The 18,183-nt window shown below is 36.1% G+C and overlaps 1 protein-coding gene across 2 annotated transcripts in view; it reads left to right on the forward strand.

Moving 5' to 3' along the window:
• Positions 1–18,183, forward strand: part of LOC105379986 (alpha-2A adrenergic receptor) — a 393,199-nt gene that overhangs the window by 63,859 nt on the left and 311,157 nt on the right. The gene's annotated exons all lie outside the window — the stretch shown is intronic.

The raw sequence follows: 18,183 nt of genomic DNA on the forward strand, positions 1-18,183 counted from the left end.
AGTTGGTTTTATAATGGGGCTTGCTCAGCATGTTCTGTATAAAGGAAGTACTCACTTGACGGTCACTGATAAAACTCTGCCTTATAGTGTAATGTAAGAGCTGGTTGGAATTTCAACGGTGTCCGATCTGACCTGTATGTACAGTTTGAACACATACATATGTATAATTACTGATAGAAATCTCTTACTTTTACTTTACAGTATTTTGTAGTTACTTATTTTACCTCTTACCGTTTCGTGTATATGCAAAATAAATATAAGTTATCTTTTTACACAGATAAACTGTTTATCTGTGTAAAAACATAACACATTATTGACTTCAATAAGTAATACTTTGCCGTACTTAAATAACATTATAAAATTAATTAATTTAAGCTCTTTAATCCCTTTGGGAATTGGAATACATTTTACTACATCCGTAAAATGGTTCACTCGCATTCTTTGTAAGACTAAGAGTGGTTTTACTGTAGAACAGGGTTTATGCCACATTTTATCTAAACCCCAAGTTCCGTGGTAGATTTAATTAATTGAAAAGCTTATGCAGGGATTCAGGAGAGTGCTTTTTTAATTAACCATTATTTGAAGTGAATTCTTTTGCCGGCTGACTGATCAAGTCAGGGTCACACTAGCTTACAAAAAAGTTACCCTTAAATTCATAGAGCTTTTTTCTTGTATTACGCTTACGCTTACCACCCCGTCTTTTTCCACCCTGTATAAAATATGAAATACATGTTGGGAGCTGAGGCACACACTGATGGATTTCATGCCATCATGAGGAAGCGAGTAGCCTCCCTGATGCGGCGGGTGCGTGCCAGCACCAACAGCCTCCTGACCACTATAGCAGAGAGAGTAGACAGTCCGCTGCTACGATCTTTGATGTGTGCACACGTTATGCCGTGTAAATGGGCGGCTAAATAATGTACCTATTTAATTATTATATTTCATTTTAATTTAATTTAACTAACATAATTTTTAAGTTCATTGTTACTAACAAAATATGGATCAATCCGAAATAAATGATTTATTATTTATTATTATTATTGAGTTTCTCTGTAATTTATATAGAATAGAATAGAATAGAATAGAATAGCCGTTTATTAAATTTCATTACATTGACATAAGTACTTAGAATTATTTACAATTTTTTAATTTTATATTTAAATTATTACTATTTCAAATTTTATGTAAATAAGTAAATTTAATTCATTACATAATCATCTTATTTATCTACAATTTTTTTTTTTTTTTTTAGTTCTGTTAAACGGCCTCCCAGCACCATAATAGTGCAGGGGTTGAGGTAGTGTTCTCCAAGGTTACCAGCCTTTCTAGGAGAAATAGGAGAAATAATGATCACATTATCAGTTTTTTATACATGGTTACAATTTTGATTCATTCAGTATTTATTTATTTACAAATAAGTACCTATATATTTAATACTAATAATATAATTTATTCATTACATAGTTATGTTAAATTAATTGAATATTATTTTTTATACTACCTAGTATATTTTAGTTTGTTTACATTAATTATTATTAAAATACAAATAAAATGCATGCATTCAAATAACATTTCTAACACATTTTAATATTTTTATCATTAACAATAATTATATTATACCATCATATACAACCATTGATTTTGCTAGTTACTTTGTTAATTTAATTACCTACTATGTTTTAAAAGTACCTACTTACAAATTAGTTTCATGCATTTTTTTTTTGTATACACTTCATGACTTTTATTTATTTACAAAACGCTAATAATACTCGTACTTATAGTGAATGTGTGTAGACCTAATTAACATCTCTGTAATTTAGGAGTACTAAATTATTTATTTTAACAATAAAGTGTAATTGCGTAACAGGTATATTTATCATTTCCGTCTTTTGGAACATATCGCCCTCATGTTTCTTTGTAAAGTTTCGGAGCTCCGACACAGCGTAAAGAAATAATGTACAGTAAAGTAACTCTGTGCCATGCGGGTTTCCCTTCATCATAAATCACACTACGAGTATTATTGGAAAGTAATTGGGACATGTAGCATTCAAATGTATCTCTGATCCTGTTTTTTTATTTGATATTTACGTGGACATAAAAATCTGTACCTACCATTAGTGATATTTGTTTTGAAAAAAATAATTATTTTTAAATTATTCACTTTTTTGCTCATTTAGTATGGTGGGTTATGTTATATATGGTGGTTATGAATTTTAGTATGTACTTAATACCTATCGATCTTGACCCAGTTTACTAATATATGATGATGCAGGTCACCTCTGCACGTTGTACATATACACAATTATTCAGCAAACAATTTTACTTCTACTTAGCACATTCCTTTTACATAATTTTGCCTTGTTTAAACTTATTCATAATATTAAGATGTTTAGTTACTAAGATTATTTAATTAGATGCTTAAGTTTCTCTATGTAACTTTTTAATCTGAAACACAGGAAAAACTCTGTTATTTCCTAGTTCAGAGCAGTATTTCACCTACCTTTAGATTTAAGAGTTGACCTATTTTTAAAATATGTATTACCTATAGTTATCTGAATAAATTTATTCTATTTTTATTCTTATTCTATTCTTATTTAATGGGTAATATTTTATGATGATTAATTTAATTCTAAACCCTTCCTTCATTGGAAGTAGTCCCGTGCCCCAGGGACGGGACTAGGTAGGACAGGGTAGGGACGTGTTGGGTTGTGATGATGATGTCGGATTCTACACTATACATCTCAGGTGACTTACTGTTGACTAATAAGACTGTGCCAGTCCATATCTTTGTTAGGTTAGAATTAAGATGACATATGTAATGGTGGGTACAATTAAGGCAGAACTCTTCTCACCTGGGGTAAGGCTTTCATTTATTATGTAGGTGTTTAACCTCAAAGTTGGCTGAAACGAAGTTTTAAGTAGGTACTAATAAAGATAGAAATATTAACTCACATTACTTTTATTTATGGTATTCAATAGGATTAGTTTTTAATGAACCATGCGTAACTCATGCTCGCGAATCAAGTGCCGGAAACGTCAGAAAACGCTCAGTCCATAGACAAGACATGTCATAATTGTCATAGACAACTTTCTTCTATTCTGTGTATTCCTCGAGATAAGAGTGCGGCCACAAAGCTGTTGTGAATAATTCCTTCTAACAGTTCGGCCATCCTGATTCTCCTGCGTCCTCGTAGGAGTAGTTGATGCTCATGCTTACAATGAGATTCTTCATAGCTCTGAAAAGTTCTGCAGGCAACATATAGGCCCCGAAGACAACATGCGTAGGCCCCCAAGGCAATGAGTCTAAGCCCAGAAGGCAATGTTAGTAGGCGCCGAAGGTAATGAGCATAGGCCCCGCAGGCAACATGTTAAGCCCCGTAGGCATTGTGTCTGGGCCCTGTAGGCAACATCTTCAGGCACCGTAGGCATTGTGTCTAGGCCCCGTAGGCATTGAGTCTAGGCCCCGAAGGCAATATGTCTAGGCCCCGTAGGCATTATGTCTAGGCCCCGTAGGCATTATGTCTAGGCCCCGTAGGCATTGTCTGGGCCCCGTAGGCATTATGTCTAGGCCCCGAAGGCATTATGTGTAGGCCCCGTAGGCATTATGTCCAGGCCCCATAGGCATTATGTCTAGGCCCCACAGGCAACATGTTCAGGCCCCATAGGCATAGTGTCTAGGCCCCGTAGGCAACACATTTGTGCTGTGTAGGCCCCAAAGGCAAGCACACGTATACTGTGTAGGCCCCGAAGGCAAGCACGATTATGCTATGTAGGCCCCAAAGGCAAGCACACTTATGCTGTGTAGGCCCCGAAGGCAAGCACGCTTATGCTGTGTAGGCCCCGAAGGCAAGCACGCTTATGCTGTGTAGGCCCCGAAGGCAAGCACGCTTATGCTGTGTAGGCCCCGAAGGCAAGCACACTTATGCTAAGCACAATAACATAAAACTTTACTTCAAGTGTACCAGTTATAAGCACTTATTAAGTTTATCAAGTATAGCAATTATAATTAATATGCACACACCCAGTAGTTATTTAAAAATAGCTAATGCACAGTATTTGCAATTAGGCACACACAAAATAAGAACACGGTCAATCAGTATTTAAAATAAGCACACGAAATAATTATCAATGATAATAAAATAGCCAGCCTTTCAGGAGACAGTAGGCATTCACAGTAGAATAGTTAATAGGTTATTTACAGCTCACCAAACTTGCATGGGCAACCCAATGCAATAATAGCAACAATCCAACAGTCTTACTGTTTCACCACCAGCAGGTTAAAAGCACAATTCACAATGCACAACACAAAATAGGTTAGTAACTTTAGAGGTTAGTTCGTCGTGATCGTAAGATATTTTATTTTTATAAAACAACAAAGCGTCTATTCCCGCACACAGGATTGGTTTTTTAATTCGTATTACACACCAAAATGCACAATGTAAGCGTTTTATTACTGAAATTAGTCTTTATTTTACCAAAACAATAAATTATTTTTGCGGTTTTAACAGAAATATGGAAAATGATGAACTTTACCTTTAAACTTGAAAATTTAAGTGGCGGAAGGCCCAATCCCACTTCTGAATCAAATAAAGATAGAAATATTAACTCACATTACTTTTATTTATGGTATTCAATAGGATTAGTTTTTAATGAACCATGCGTAACTCATGCTCGCGAATCAAGTGCCGGAAACGTCAGAAAACGCTCAGTCCATAGACAAGACATGTCATAATTGTCATAGACAACTTTCTTCTATTCTGTGTATTCCTCGAGATAAGAGTGCGGCCACAAAGCTGTTGTGAATAATTCCTTCTAACAGTACATTACCTACTTGCACGTAGGAACAGTTTAGCGTTTATATTTCATTCCATTCTAACTAGTATTACTTACTAGTATAGTGATAAAAATAAAGATTTGGCATTTTTAGTGTGTTAAATATATGAATGTAGCACATTTTTTCTGATACTATAGGATTCAGAAATGAATATATTTTTCTTTGTAGCCGTTTCTGCCTTTCACTGCTGGACAAAGGCCTCCCCACGCTTACTCCACACGTCTCTGACCTGCTTACGGCTTTGCGGGAAAACAATGTCCAGTGGACTTTCCGCCACCGAAAATTAGCGATTAACAATCCATGGCCTGTCAAATCTGATGTAACTTGTATGGATCTGACCAATGACAAAAGAATAAAGAGAGGACCTGGCATAAAAATCGGTATTTAAAAATATATCGTCGTCTCTTTTTAACTTATTAGTGTTATCGTACGTAAAAAAGGACAACAGTAGTTTTGTCTTTGCCTAAAATTACAACATTGCGACCGGTCGCCATGTTGATTGACATCCAAACACAAGGTACTTCAGCTGTCAAACAATTTGTTTGTTTAGGTACATTTTTCAAGAAAACCGCCGCCATTTTAATTGACACCAAAGTTTAGGTAAGCGCATTTTTTTCGTGGATATGCCATGTCCTCTCTTTATTCCTTTGTCATTGGGATCTGACAGATGTTTTACGGACGAGCGACGCTGCTTGGATGTAAATAGCTAATGAGGCGGTGGCGGTACGGTAGCCGAGCGCCCATCGCTAGAAAAAAGAAAAAAAAAACGGTGAAAAATATAAATTGGCAGGCGCTTAGCCAAGTTCGTTTGTTTCCTAAACAAATCCTTTTATCAGACCCAAAAGGCCCGGTCTCTTCAGATGTTTCGATCTGATAAAGACAAGTAAAGCAAAACTTTCAGAATTTTGGAGAATGAGAAAAAAAAAGCACTGTTTCTCTACATTTGGGAATTGGGAAACCCGTAAGCTATTCTTATCTAAGTGAACATTGTAAATCCCTAACCGTTGTCGGCTTTTTTATATAATTTAAGTTAAAATTGCATCTTTCAATATATTTTTTTATAAAATAATGTCATTTACACTGTAACAAAACCGAGATAACCGCATTGTTTAAGAGTCAACCTACACGAATTTTGATTTTTTATCTAACACAAATAGTCGAAATTCAAGTATCACGATCACGCTTGCAAACCTCTTGTAAACTCTCGCTCTATAAGAAAGAAAGAAAGAAACATTTATTTGTTTACCCTTTTTATATTTTTGTTATTTTGTGCGTTTTATTGTGTTTGTGTATTTATTAACCATTTCATTATAATATCATGTTTACTAACCACCATATGGACTATTGATTGTAATTAATTTAATAAGTCTGAAATAAAATTATTTTATTTATTATTTATTATTTGACGCACTGAACAATAAAAACAGAAACAAAAAGAACAAAAGAATACTACAAAAAATATATATGAAAAAACACAAAATAATACAATATAAACAAACAAGGTTGCTGTCCAGAGCGTCAAAAAGGCATTTAAAATGAATAAAAAATTGCAAAAAACTAACTCACCAAACCCTCTTAAATATGTCACTCATGCATAGAGCGACAGCAAAAAAAGCTTCACCAATTTATTTCTAAAAGCTAAACCTCAGTTCTTATCAGTGTGCGCTCCCTTACAACTCTGAATGGTCCCTATCAATTTTTCACGTCAACTTCACCGTTGAATTAAACACGATAGTAGGTACCTACTATTGTGAGCCAACAGGAAACTGGGCTCTTCCCGAGTGGGACTTTGTGTTTGCACACTGATACTTTACTTATAAAAAAGTGATAATCTTTTTTAATTAGGTTAGGTATGTCGTCTTATTGTTTATCACAGCGTGGCTCCTTTGAAAATAATGTGGGTAATTATGTCCAACTGATTGTACTTGCGTTTTCTTCACGTAATAGATTAAGGCGTAGGTCTTTAACTACGTGTATTTTATAATCTTGCAACATACTTAATTTCATTTTGAGCAAGTAAATTAATTGTACAACGGGAAAGTTCCCGAAAAGCAGTGAATTAAGTGTGTTTTTCTGTTCGGACGAGCCATTGTGTTCGACAAAATAAACCATTGTGAATCCACGAAAAGGGGGGATTTAAAAAATTCGCTGTCACAACTCCGGCCTATCTCGTTTGAAGCTGCGTACAGACCGGCCCAACGAACGCCAACGAACGGGTTTCGTTGACCTTCGTTGCTGCAATCTGCCCTGTATTATCCTAACTAATATTATAAATGCGAAAGTAACTGTGTCTGTCTGTTACTCTTTCACGCCAAAAATACTGAACGGATTTGAATGAAATTTGGTATACATATGGTCTAGCTAGACCCTGAGAAAGAAAAGAATTCCCACGGAAAAACTTTTTAAGGCGAAGCGAAGCTCGCGGGAACAGCTAGTGGATGATAAATATCCATCGTTGGGCGATCGTTGGGCGTTCGTTGGGCCGGTCTGTACGCAGCTTTAGTCTCCAATGGAAATCGGAATGAACATGTTGAATGTTGAATTAGTTGTCAGTTTCCGCCCAGTTGAACCAATGTCCGCGTGTTTAAACTTTATCTGTCGCCAAACTACAGGGTGTTGCGGAAGTGGCAAATGTTGCTCGATATTTTTTGCAAAAAAATTGAACGTCACGTGATAAAGAAATGATGTATGGCGAAGGCAAACTTCTTTACACAATAAAAGTTGTTCGGAATGACCACCAGAATAATTCTAAATAACTTTTCGGTGAACAGTAGTTTTTTTTGTAGCCTGGGTTGTGTCCCACTGCTGGACAAAGGCCTCCTTATGAATTGACCACCGTCCCCGATCCTGTGCTTCTTTCGGCCATCGAGCCAAAAACCTATCGAGGTCTTCCCAACAGTAGTTAAATAACTTTTATTTTATCACATTATGCTGCGTATTAAATTATAATAGTAAACTACCACAATTGTATTATAGCGTCACAAACCTGAAAAAAAACTGTCTTAATTAAAGAGCTTTCAAAGATAAATATACTGATTATAATGTTGTTCATATTTGGTATATTTTAATTCGCTGCGTTTATGTAAATTTTCATGAGTGAATAAAATTCAAGTCACTCGAGATCTTAATATTTTTTTCCCTTCCCCTAAAAGGCTAACAAAGTATGGATATGGTTTTTTTATAAAAATACGGGACTGATCCATTACCTAAAGAAAATGAAATAAAAACGCATTTTGACACGTACTTATTGTGTTAATTAGTGGTTTACCTAGATTTTAAAAATAGTTATTACCTAATTCACATCAAAGTTTCACTGTTTACAATGTACTCACAACCATTTCTTTTCATTCACAGGTACTTCCTAACGCATCCAAACAAACCGCTGGACGAAAAGGAAAAAGACCCGCGGTAAACCACTTTATCCAACCAGCAAACTTTTTGACTAACAACCTGTCAGAAGAAAAATGTCCTTTCCCTGATTACGGAACTTGACACTGGGAAAAAAAGGCAATTATTTTCCTCTCCACACTACCCAAGCTGTAGAGCCGACGCGACTAAGATAAATAGCCCCGAAGAGTAATGAGTGAACGTTTATTTTGGGTCCAAATTAATGGTCGGACGGGAAAGGCCCGTTCTATTGACAGCTCTAATTAAACTAGCGTCAAACGATAGATTTGATCGCTCTGTATCGTTAAATATTAGCGTTGGATTGAACTCGGATTTTTTCCTCTGATGAATATATACGTCTAGGTATGTACCTAGTAGTTAGTAAATTTTGACGTTCATCAGAAAATTTTATTATTTATACGATGAATAAAAACATTTGACTTTGCCTTATAAGGTGTTTCTTAAAATAATGGACCTTGACGACCGAATGGCGTAGTGGTTAGTGACCTGACTACTGAGCCGATGGTTCCGGGTTCGATTCCCGGCTGGGGCAGATATTTGTTTAAACACAGATATTTGTTATCGGGTCTTGGATGTGCCCGTAAAATGGCAATAGGCCCGCCCCCTATTACATTGGGACTAACATAACACTCTGGCGAAAAGTGGGTGCAGCAATGCACCTCTGCCTACCCCGCAAGGGAGTACATTAGTACAAGGCGTGAGTGCGTGTGTGTGTTAAAATAATGGGTAGTTAGTTCAGTTTAGCGTTAAGTAAAACGGCAATTTGATATAATTTTGTCAGAAAAAATAAACTTTATAGCAACGTGTCTATCTAGGGTTTGTCACCATGGTGAAATGATTTATTTATTTATTCTTTTATTGCGCAATATACAAAAGTACTTATGTACAATCAGGTGGACTTAATGCTAAAAGCATTTTCATGATTAGCCAGTCAAAATAGTGTCAGTCGGTGCCCATAGTGTGCAGGACGAGTAGGACGACACATTAGCAATCCATACGCGTCAATGACAAAGGAATAAAGAGAGGACCTGGCATAAAAATCGGTACTTAAAAATATATCGTCGTCTCTTTTTAACTTATTGGTGTTATCGTAGGTAAAAAAGGACAACAGTAGTTTTGTCTTTGCCTAAAATTAGAACATTGCGACCGGTCGCCATGTTGATTGACATCCAAACACAAGGTACTTCAGCTGTTAAACAATTTGTTTGTTTACATTTTTCAAGAAAAAAGCCGCCATTTTAATTGACACCAAAGTTTAGGTAAGAGCATTTTTTTCGTGGATATGCCATGTCCTCTCTTTATTCCTTTGTCAATGCTAATGTCCGATTGTGGTAACCCCACAATTGAAACGTCACTCGGGGAGGTTTCTTTCTAAAACCCAAAGTCAGAAGTCTCTTACGACAAAATATGCTTATTCATTTTGTATTCTGTAGGGAGCAGAGATGTGGCGTCTGTTTCGCAGCGATAGTGTTTAATTAAGTAGTGAATGACGGGACACGACAATACGCGGCTCTCTGCGATGTTATATACAGGGTGTTGCAAAAAGGTATTAATATAATATTAATACATATATTATATACTCACGACTGTAATCCCAGAAGAGGCTGATGTGTGACTTGCAAGCGAGACACTCGCTTTTCGCTGTACATTCACCTGATATATCGCAAGCCGGTATTAGTTACTACTAATATAATAATATGTGCGGACATTTCACACGCGGCCATCTGACCCCATCTTAGGCAGAGCCTGTTGTTGATTGTTTAAAGTTTTTGAGAATAATCCCCATAGTCACTGCCTTTTGGCTTATTTTACCACTTTTGTCATCCTGTATAACGAATCTACTGTCTATGTGAAGCTCGCCATACATACACAAACACAGACAAAAGTAGTTTTACTGTAAATTCCACGGATATAAAAATGAAAAGATTATTAAGTTACAAGATTTTCGTATTTCTTTGTGAGGTTTGGCTGGCCAGACAGAAGTTCCATATTCCTGTAATAGCTTCGTATTGCTCATATTCATAAACACATTCATAAATTATTTAATTGCACCTTTATTATTTTCCGTTAAAAAGTGATTTTAACAAAGTTTTAATAAAAAAACATTAAACAAGTGAACTGAATAGTATTAAGTATAGTATAGTTCTACGTATTTAAATATTTTTTATATACACACACACATACACGCACTCACGCCTTGTACTAATGTACTCCCTTGCGGGGTAGGCAGAGGTGCATTGCTGCACCCACTTTTCGCCAGGGTGTTATGTTAGTCCCAATGTAATAGGGGGCGGGCCTATTGCCATTTTACGGGCACATCCAAGACCTGAGAACAAATATCTGTGTTTAAACAAATATCTGCCCCAGCCGGGAATCGAACCCGGGACCATCGGCTCAGTAGTCAGGTCACTAACCACTACGCCATTCGGTCGTCACTACGCCATTCGGTTAAATATTTTTTAACCCTCTAAAATCTCGCTCCATATGAAGCCTAAATGGAAAATGCAATGTTGGCAATGAATAGAATATCTTATTAAGGACGAGAATTAGCGGCGTTCTATTCGAGGCACGCCCCCACTCGGTGGCAATACGCGGAATATGCGATACACTGCGATGCCATGCGATACCATGCGATACGAACTGCGAAACTCTCTGTAACAAGCATCTAATTAAGTCCGCGAATGCGATACACGGCGACGCATGTGCCGGCCAAATTACACTGTTATCACCTTCTATAGTCGATATGCAACCAATGTGGGATATCTGAAGCAGTAGGGTAACCACACATACACGTTTTAAAGGCGAATCTCACGGGAGCAGCTGAAAGTGACTGAGAGTTACGAATATAAGTAGGTGTTTGTGGTTTATTTCGATAAATAAACTTGATATTATGATTAGATTTTTCGTCTTTTGGTATTGATAAATATAAGAGTTAGTCAAAGTCTGATTAGATTAGACCATCAGTTGCGGTCCAGGGTGCGCTGGACTTACATACACACATTGTATGACGACCGAATGTTGTAGTGGTGGTGGTAATGACCTTGACTGCTATGCCAAAGGTCTCAGGTTCAATTCTTATCCTAATATTTTTTTTTATTTTTATTTTATTTTATTTGTAAAGCTAACAACTTTAAATACAGAGATATAACGAGGACAGGCTCCTTTTACACTCACGGGCAATGAAAAGGTTCCACTGAGAAAATCACAAAATAACTCCTAAATGGAAAAAGGCTTGCTTAAAGACGCCTTCTGTAACATTGAAGTACATTTAACAAAGCATCAGGATATTACCAAATAAAAACGGTAACATATTATTGATCAAATTTTAAATACAATATTTGAAAAAATTGTTGTCCGTTGGTGTCGGCTTTTTGTGAATGGAACTGTTTCTTTGCACGTGAGTGTATCTACTTCTTAGTAATTTCCAGTTGACTACGTTTGTCGTGATAATAAAAGGTTCAACCAGTCAGATTAACAGCAGTCGCTGAAACCACATTGCTTAGGCCCGGGTCTCCTATTACGCGCCGTAGGTCGCGTCCAGCGTCTCGCCGTAGGCCGCGTCACGATGCTCACTACGTCTACGCGCCAACGTCGGCGTGTGAGGGAGACCGCATCAGTACATTTCTATAGTGAGCATCGTGACGCAGCCTACGGCGTGACGCTTGACACGACCTACGGCGTAAATAGGAGACCCAGGCCTACGTCTACGCGCCAACGTCGGCGTGTGAGGGAGACCGCATCAGTACATTTCTATAGTGAGCATCGTGACGCGGCCTATGGCGTGACGCTGGACTCGACCTGCGGCGTAAATAGGAGACCCAGGCCTTAACCATTGCATCTGAGTTGTATTACTGCTCTTGAACCCCCCATTCATAACTCGGGGTCAGTAATGCAGCGTTCCACTCGCATAACTGCTTTAGATGACCGTGGAGTGTAATAAACAGCCGATAGGGGGAGCTGGCAACGTACTGGCCTAATACTTGACGTGAATTTACGGCATGCTTGCAGCTCTAGGGGAAATTTTAACAAATAGACTCGTGGACAATGTAAAGATGACTGGCAAATTATTCTCGTATAGAAGGTCAAATGGCGTAGTGGTTAGTGGTCCTGACTACTATGCCGAAGGTCCCGGGTTCGATTCCCGAATGGGACAGATATTTGTACTCACGACTCTGCTTAAGGATTCTTAATTGCTAATGTTCGGTAGGGTGTCCCGTCAGACCTTTTTTTATTTCCCTTACACAATACCTCTTAAAAGTTGCGTATTGGGTCATATATCATCAAAATAGTTTTTTAATTTAAAAAAAATATATCTTCAGGGCTCTACCGATGATAACTTTCAAAATTTTGCATATTTTTTAAATATGCACCATACATTTTTTTTACTTTTGAACTAAAATTTATACAATAATGTGCTGTAATTAGTGTATGTGAATATAAAAACAAATGTCAAGATCATCGATATTTGGATTAATACTTCAATTTCAATCCAATGAAGATTATTAAGATATTATTCAATAACTCAAGTTTCACTTCGAAAAATATCTATAATTGAAAACATAACCCTCTAACAAATTTATAGCTATTACATAAAACATGAAATCGAGTATTCTGGAAAAAAAATGACTTTTGTTTCTTTTTTTTTTTTCTTTTGTATGAAAGTTACAAAAATTCAAAGTGAGGTAGAGCCCCCAAGATTACACGAAATTCTATTTTTTTAGCTATTTTTTAATCAGTGTAATATTACTCAAGTTTTGGTGCCTATTCTAGCTATATACTGTAGCTAGAAAACGAAATTTCCCCATACTACGACGGGACACCCTAATGTTCGGCGGAAGCCGCTATCGCGCTCACCTATTCGCAGGGCGTCCCACTTTGCGGCTGCCTATACGTGCGATGTGTTTGCATATTGTTGCTATCCGTCCAAGATTACGGATTAGGCTGTTCATTTAATTGCTTTAACACGAACAATCAAGAGCGGGTCGATCGATGGACAACAGCTGCCGGAGAGCGAGATAACAGATACATGTTGATCTATTAACACGGGCGGTTGGGCTATTCCTGCTCCAAAAGTTTCCATATAGGTGTTCAGAACAGAACCATAGACAAGTAATTATTACTGGCAACACTTGTATAAAACCTTAGGAAAGGACTTCCGGTTGCCAAGTATTAGTTGAGTTTTTAACCCCTAAAAGAGACGAAAAAGGAGTTGTATAAGTTTAAGCGTAGCTCGCAAACTGCTAAAACGATTTTCAATTTGTGTTTTTTTTGGGTAATGTCACCCCAAATGTTCTTAGCCCTATTTTATCAAAATCGGCTTAGCCGTTCATAAGTTATGCAACTGTTGAATGTCGGAGGTCTTAAACGTTGGTTAGGGAAGGTTATACTCACGTACATATGTTGAAACCACAAAGTGGTTGAAACTATGTTCTTACTTTACGTCTATTTCATATTTCGTTTTCTTGCGTGTTTTAAGTTCAATTTTTACCAGAAAACGATAGCAATATTTTAGCTACCATAATATAAAGAATACATAAAACCAAAAAACAATCTCTTCCGTTCAACATAATTCAAATATTACAAGAGAATATCTGTACTCTATACTCGATACTCAAAGGGATGAAAGCCTTCCCTATTTCTGAGAACAAAAGGCCCCGCTCTCCTCTATGGTTACTAGTTATTATTTTCAGTATCCTATCCTGTTTTCTTATGTTATTATAATGTAGCTGAGTGGAGTTAGTATGTTTTTGTTGTAATCGCCTGATATATTAAGTTAACAGGAATATCGTCTTTTTTTCTTTTCATTTTATTGTGAGCCGGGGTATCTAATTTCATAATATGCTTCAATACAAGCTTGCTTAGTGTGGGGCCACTGTAATTAATTTCAGTTTTAAACGTATTTTTTTGTAAAATTGTAATGGCAAGGTGTATCTTTTATAATTATGTTTTTTTTTTGTATTTTTTGTATAGATAATAAATAATTTTGAATTTTCAAATTTGAATTAGAATAACTGGGCTGACATTTAATGTACCTAAATAGTGATATAACATCATTTCAATCAGCCTAAAACAATAGCAACATGCTACGTAGAGCTACGCTACGAGGCTACGAGCTACGACGTAGGCCGATCGCTACGGCTACGAATTTTGCTACGAAAGTCGTAGCCGTACGTTTATATTATATATTTGTATGTATGTATCTAAGTATTTATTATTAAAACATAAAAAATATCACTTGTATTTAAATGCAATATGTGTACACTTTCCTCTTTTAGTCAATAATAAGTCTATAATAATAAGTCAAAGGTTGCCTGGAAGAGATCGCTTTTAGCGATAAGGCCGCCTATTTGTTATTCAATGTATGTCGTGTGTTTTGTTCAATAAAGTTATATTGTATTGTATTGTATTGTATTGTAGCCGCAACGCTGCGAAAAAAGTAATGCCAATCCTACAGCTAAACAACATGGCATCAGTAAAAAAGAAACCTGATCCGGCAGAGGTTAAAATGAGCCTCCCTGTATATGGTTTAATGACGGTAGTTTTTTATACTAAAACTTAGACCTAAATGTCGTCTGCACGATTACTTCTCATTTGAAAGCAAGTGTACAAAGTAAAACAGTGAAGTTACAGACAAAAAAATAATTAATATTAGACTTGTGAAAATGTATGTACCGATCAGAAAAGTTTTAGACCTACTATTTATAAATGGATGCATGCTTGTTATTCTTTCACGCAACACCTACTAAATGCTAATTGATGAAATTATGCTCGCAGGTAACAGGTTTTAAATTACATCCTAACTAATATTATAAATGCGAAAGTAACTGTGTCTGTCTGTCTGTTACTCTTTCACGCCAAAACTACGGAACCTATTTGAATGAAATTTGGTATACATACGGTCTAGACCCTGGGAAAGAATAAAGGCTACTTTTTATCCCGGAATTCCCGCGGGGAAACTTTTTAAGGCGAAGCGAAGCGCGCGGGAACAGCTATTACTGTTTTTTTTTGGCAAAAAGCCCGGCTCTGTATGTGTTCCATGTGTGTTTTGATTCATAAATTTTCTCTATTATAATTGCCTGTGTGTGTTTACAATAAAGTATTCATAAACAAGAAGTAAGATTTTCAGAATCTGCACTTTTATTCACTGTACGCTCACAGCGCCGTGAGTTCCACAGCTGAACAGATGCTTAATGGGCAGCCCTAATTAGTTTATTTCCGTAGTCAACTTCAGGAAGTCAGCGTAAATTAAAAAAAGCACTCCCAAAGGAAAATACTGGAAAAATGTTGTAAGTGAGAATTTGTAGTAAGCGAGTAAATAGTTAAATAGGGTGCAGTGGTGCGTGGCGTGTTCTTAAAGAAAATCTTAGCTTTGAGATGTTATTATAGTAGCTGCTTGTTTTACATAATTATATCTATCGGAGAACCGATTAAAGTTGGGTAGATGAGTGGACACGTATAGACTGATAGAAAAGATCATTTGTGCACTTATTTACGTAATATAATATATTAGTTTCGTTCATTATGATAAAGAAATATTTATACAATGACATATTTTTATTAAAATGGAAAAAACAACCCTTAAATTGCTAAATGTTTTTGGAATATTTTGTAAGAGCAGAGTTTTTTTGACGACCAAAATGTGTGCCATCTTTGTTTGCAAAAGGTCCTCAACTTGAGAAGTATTTAGCAATTAAAATTATTCCGAACGGCACTCGTCTCTGCCCAACTTTGGCGTTCACAGATTAATACTGAGTTGACATTCAGCATGTTTTTTTTAATTAACCCCAGACCGTAAAAGACTGGGCTATAATAAGTTTTTTATGTGCGTGTCTATCTGTGTTTATAGCTTTGGAAGTAAATGATGTCCGGTTTTGTTTCTGTTACTTATGTTTCTTACAAACCGGCTGGTCAGTGGAAAAGTTGTTAGTTATAGTTAATTTATTATACAGGTTGAAATTTTATCATTTGAGCTAAGTACTTTCCGCCGTCATCAGTTTGTACCTGAACTGAACACCTTTCATGGGTGCGACAATGAAATTACTAAGATAGCTATATACCTAAGATAGGTAGATACCTGTTTTTTTTTTGCATTTAACTTCAGTTATTTCAGTCAAACTTTCAGACTCATAATAATTGGAAATAACACAATATAACATCAAATGATAAATGCGTCCAGACCGCAACCACAACCAATATTGTGTATATTATGTGATAACCCTATAATTTACTTGTATTCCGTGTATTAAACATTTGTTACTGGCAACCCTGGCCGCAATACAAATTTGTTTAAAAGCTGGCTTAAATTTTGAATCTTCTTTGCATTCATAGTATAAATTAATAATCATTGTAGTTAAAATTATAGTTTTTGACTTGCTTTTTTAATAGATTTTCATTATGAAGATGTGATTTCTTTTTTTGTAATTTATTTATTTATTCTTTTATTGCACAATATACAGAAGTAATTATGTACAATCAGGTGGACTTAATGCTAGAAGCATTTTCTACCAGTCAACCTGCAGGAGGTACAGGGAGCAAATTGTATGGGAGTGCAAAAAATAAACTTTACACGATTTTAGAAAAAAAAAAAAACAAATAAGTGCAACAAATAAATATAAAATCCTACAACAATTTACAATGCGATTCCCAAAATGTTTCTATCTTTTTTGTTGGCGGTAGAAAAGCATACAATACATAATAATATAGTCTTTATTTGCAACACTGCAAAATACAGTACTCAAAGGTGGCATTATTGCTTATACAGACGTACAGACATACAGACGAATTGAGAACCGGTTCCTTTTTTTGAAGTCGGTTAAAATAATTAAGAGGTAGTCGTGGTGCATGGTGTGAGAGTAACTCGTGCTATGAAAAAGTTCCAGTGACTCTTATAATTATTTATTGTAGATTTTGTTTAATATAGTAGGCAGTATATAATTTGCCTGTTAGTTTTTGTAATAATAATTTGATTATGTAAAACAAAAATATAAAATTGTAAACTTAATTAGGAACGGAAGAGAACCTTCACACTTCAGCACGGGCCTGCCTAGTGAAGTGTGCAGACAACTTACTGCGATCTTATGATCCTACATAAGTAACATCGTGTAATAAATAAATAAAAATGCATGTGAGTGTATTACTTAAACACTACATAAACTAATAATAAGCATATTCTGGAAGCAATAATTAATTGCAATGTAATGATGTCTAAGGCCTTGGTCTCCTATTTACGCCGTAGGTTGCGTCCAGCGTCACGCCGTAGGCCGCGTCACGATGCTCACTATAGAAATGTACTGATGAAGTCTCCCTCACACGCCGACGTTGGCGCGTAGATGTAGTGAGCATCGTGACGCGGCCTATGGCGAGACGCTGGACGCGATCTACGGCGGTAAATAGGAGACCCGGGCTTTATAAAAAAAAAAAAAAATTATCACCCTGTTTCGCCGGTAGTATTACTTATGTACAATGTAGACACTTGGACTATGTGGAATAGACCACACAGTATTTTCAATATTCCTATACCTGTTTTTGATTAAAACGAAATTGAATTGCAATGTTTATTTCCTCTTCGATGTAGTGAAATGGTGATGGACTTTTTATATAGGTGATGTGTGAGTATTCTGTAGGTACCTACCTACTTAGTAATGATTAAATAAATGAGAGTAATAAAGTCGTCAGTAAATAACTAGTGCTCGGTACAAATCCAGAATAAGTATGGTATTGTGGCATGTTATTAGAGCATTTTGAATTTATTAAAACTTGTAGGTAGCTCACTCTACAATACTACTATACTGCATATTATTATGTAAATAGTCTTTATTGAAAAAAAAACAGTTTAAAAATAGTCACAAAAATATTGGTACAAAATAACAGTCATCATCATCATCATCAGCCAATAATCATCCACTGCTGGATATAGGCCTCTCCCAAGGAGCACCACCACT

This window comes from Plutella xylostella, chromosome 26 (genome assembly GCF_932276165.1).
Source record: "Plutella xylostella chromosome 26, ilPluXylo3.1, whole genome shotgun sequence".
NCBI classification, from domain to species: domain Eukaryota; kingdom Metazoa; phylum Arthropoda; class Insecta; order Lepidoptera; family Plutellidae; genus Plutella; species Plutella xylostella.